We start from the raw sequence: 4219 nt of genomic DNA, 5'->3' as shown, positions 1-4219 counted from the left end.
AAATTCTTTTACAAGTGTATATATCCATGTTCCAAAACATGGTGTATCGAAAATGTGGAATTTATATTAACCTGACAAAAGTTTACCGAGTCTTCTGCTTTAAAAGAAAAAGGAAAATTGATTGAGTGTAGAAAGTTACATTTTCTGAAAATTCACCAATGCGATTGAGAAATTATCAGACATACGTAAGTATTATACTGGCTTTACACCAGTTCATAATCTGTTAACCGTACTTGATAACATCAGCTTGTTCAAGAACTACAGGTGGAAATGAGCATTTTTGGTTATAATCTGGTATCATGTAAATAAATAATCATGAAAAATAGAACATAAAGCGAGAACCACAACAATAAATATATATATATATATATATATATATATATATATATATATATATATATATATTTTTTTTTTTTTACCTAACAATATAAAACAAAATTAGATAAGGTGAAAATAAAATATACTATGTTCAAAAGAAGCTGGAACTTTATTCATGAAAACTTTTAGGGAAGTCTCCAAGATACATGGAAAGATTCAAGCACTTATGCTGAAGAGATAATTTTAATACCTCATCTATCACATAAGCTGGACCAAAGACAGCTTTAACATGTTAAGAGGGTATAACAAGTAAAAACCCTTTTAAAGTACACGTGAAGTGGTGAGAAAATGGATGATGGTGGCAACAAAGAAAGAACTTCGTCACACACTCGATGGGTTGCCAGTTTGATTCCCGCTCCGGCTACTTCAGTCTGGTGTTGTTGGTCAAGATCCTTCACCCTCCTTGCCTGCTGGTGGTGCCAGTGCATTGTAGCCTCACCTCTGTCAGACTGCCCCAGGGCAGCTTTGGCTACTATGCAATAGCTTGTCACCATCAGCAGGTGAATGGCCCATGTGAGAAGATTATCACATCTGAAGGAGCTACAAAGATTTGCCAAAGACATGTTATTCTACAATAAATGACTTCATGCTGTTATCCAGCAAAAAAGGATACGCAACTATTAATTTCAAAGGGGCTGATAATTTTGACCCTGGTAGCTTTTGGTTTTTGTGAAATAATGTGGTTTCTGTGTGCAAAGCAAACATGCTACCTTTGAAGGAAGCATAGAGACGTTTTCTGTGTGGATGCAAGCTTGAAGACACTTGTTCATTTGTGGAGCTAGTGGTCCCTCTGCTGGATGACTGAGGGAGCATCCAGCAGAGAGATCATCCAGATAGCCCACGAGTCAATCACATGGTACTACATGCATTTAGGCTTCTAGACATGATGAAAAACACTTGATGAAGTTCAAGAGTAGGATCAAAATGGGGAATAATCTTCAAATCCACCTTTCATGTTTACAATGAAAGGCGAAATGTTCCAAAAAAAAAGAGAGAAAAACATCCAGTGAGCAACAGTTGTGGTGTTTGTTATGTGGCATGTGTGTACCTTCATGCCAGATGCAGTCTTGATTTGAATAAAATCATTAACAGAATCATGGAACCATCTTGATAATACTTTTTTCCAGAGCAAAAGGGTCGTGGTAAATACAGACAACCAACTTATCCACATGATTTGATTGGACAGCTAAGACATGACTAGACTGAATCAAATAGTATCTGGCTTCCTTCACTTTACAGTACCTCAAATGCTTGGCACATCTAAATCCAAGTTACATGCATATATAACATGGGGGCTGAATTAGTGTCTAAATATTATCTTGAAGACTTCCATTTTATCCAGAATCTTCTATTTTAGAATCGCCACACTGGCTTCCTTTAAATTAACAGATTCTTCTCATTCCGTACACCACTTGTCTGGCCCAACTTACCTATAATTAGTCAAATATTTAGAACTTCAAAATAAAAAAATCCTTATTTCACCTTATTTTTGTGTTTTTATGGTGTAAAACGTTGAACTACCTTGTTGCTGAAATGTGTTGTACAAATAAACTTGATTGATAGAATGATTAAAGTCATTATGGCCTCTTGGCTCATTCTCTGATTAATGCCTCGTCATATAAGTTGGCAATAAACTGGTATTTTTGCAGTTCTTCCATATGCTGTCTCCTTTCAAATGCTAGACTAAACGGAGCTTTTGTCTGATATTAAGAGCTTGGAATATTACTTTATAAAATAACCCTTCTTTAAATCTTTCTACAAAATTCTCCTTGACCAGTCTGCTGCATGTCTTCCTTTTTACAAGGAAGAAGTTTGACCATATGAGACGATACGATCTTGCGAAAACAGAGAAGCAAAGCTGACCACAGGCAGAACGTGTGAATTTGTTGCTCGTGTACAGAAACTAGTTTGCCTTTATCTAGCACAATCTTTAAAGAAATAACCACGTAGAAAACATCCCCATACGGATGTTGCAATCTTCTAAGCAAAATCTCATGATAAGAGAATCATGTCAAATTTTCATCACGAGATAAGTTTTAAAGAACAGAGAACAGAAAAAGAGTACAGCTTCGCCATAATGCTACAAGTAATGTTAAAGGGAAAAAAAATCAGAACATTGGCCTCTAGTCAAAGCTGAGTTTAATAAGTGTACCACAGAATTTATTGATAGGAACAGAAATTGTATTGCTATTAATTTGCTCACAAAAACCAACACTGATACAACTTTGGATATTGTTTTGTAACCTAAATTTGCTTAAAACATCTCCAGAATTTACTTCCTGACTTGTTTTCTGTGTTTCTTGGTTTTCATGTTGCTTTTAATGTTCTCTAAATAAAACCTTTAGGCCTTCACAGAGCATCTGCCTTCATATTGAGACGCATAGGACAACTGTTTTTACTGATCAGGTGACTTTTGAAGGCAATCTGGTGAATTAAATTCTGTTTGAGTTTTACATCAAAGGAGGCTACGTGCAACCACTTCCAGATTTTAATTTGTAAAAAGTTCAAAAAGTATGTATTCTTTAAATACAAATTCATCAGCTACCTTATGGGGGGCCTGGTTTGCACTACATGCACAGTTCAGTCATTAAGCACCAGCTGTGGTCATCGTACTAACTCTTTGCAACTAGAAAGGCATTCTAGTTGCTGGTCTATTTGCTGGCCAAATCATGGATGTGGGTTCTTTGTTAAAAAGAATAATGACTTATACTATAACAATGAAAAGCTTATACATTATCAAACAAAGCTAAAAGATGAAAATCTGACACACTTACAAAACTATTTTGCAACACCATATGAAACCAGTACATTTTAAAGAAGGCCATAACTAGATAAGTAAAAAAAAAAAAAAAAAAAACTGCAAAGGAAAACAGACCTATTGAAATTAGGCATAAGTGCACATTTGAAGTCACACCATGCTCTTTTTAATAGATTTCCTAAAAAGGTAATAAATAAATAAATAAATAAATAGAATAGAATAGAATAGAATAGAATAGAATAGAATAGAATAGAATAGAATAGAATAAAATTGTATTATGACAGGATTAAGCACAATGCCTGTTCCAGAGCTTTTCACTGTTGACTGAGTAAGCTGTCTGGGTAAAAGAGAAGGGGGCAGAGAGGATGACCAAAAAGGAGATTTATAGATGTGGTGGAAAAGGACATGAAGTTAGTGAGTGTTAGCGTGGAGGACGCAGTGGACATTGAGACAGATAATTTTCTGTGGCAACCCCTGAAGAGAAGAGCTTTGTTTGGTGAAATTATTTTTGCGTTTGACTGACTGTCCAGATCACATTGAAACTAAATGTTGGTTTGGACTTTGCTAATATAATTTGCTATATTATCTTAAGTATTAAAGTCATAAGCAGAAGGGATCAGCAGGCCCCACTGTGTACTGAGCCATTGTGGTGTTTTTTGTACCATGTGATATGATATTTATTTAAAAAAAAAGATGTACATTAAACACTAGAAAGAAGTATTAGTCTTTTTCAGTTAAGTAATAACCCCTTTTCAGATTACATCCATAATTAAATTGAATATAATGGCTTAAAAAGATATAATCAAGATGTTCAAGAACAGCTGCATTCATTAAAGCTTACATAAAATCAGATGGAGTTTTAGAAAAATATTTAAAGAAAGATCAGGTTTAGATAATACTTCATGATAAATACAGGCAGTATTCCATTTTACTATGTGACATACAGAAGATGCTTGATCTTATTTTGAAGAGAAATACTTTTATTTACTAAGTAGTCTCACTACACCAGAAATGGCAACTTTCCTCATTCTAAAAAGTAATGTCAAATTGTGAAAAATGCATAATGCTAAAGGTTTACCAAAA

The sequence above is a fragment of the Poecilia formosa genome, unplaced genomic scaffold, assembly GCF_000485575.1.
Source record: "Poecilia formosa unplaced genomic scaffold, Poecilia_formosa-5.1.2 Scaffold11, whole genome shotgun sequence".
Lineage (NCBI taxonomy): Eukaryota > Metazoa > Chordata > Actinopteri > Cyprinodontiformes > Poeciliidae > Poecilia > Poecilia formosa.
Note: the sequence above shows the minus strand (reverse complement) of the source record.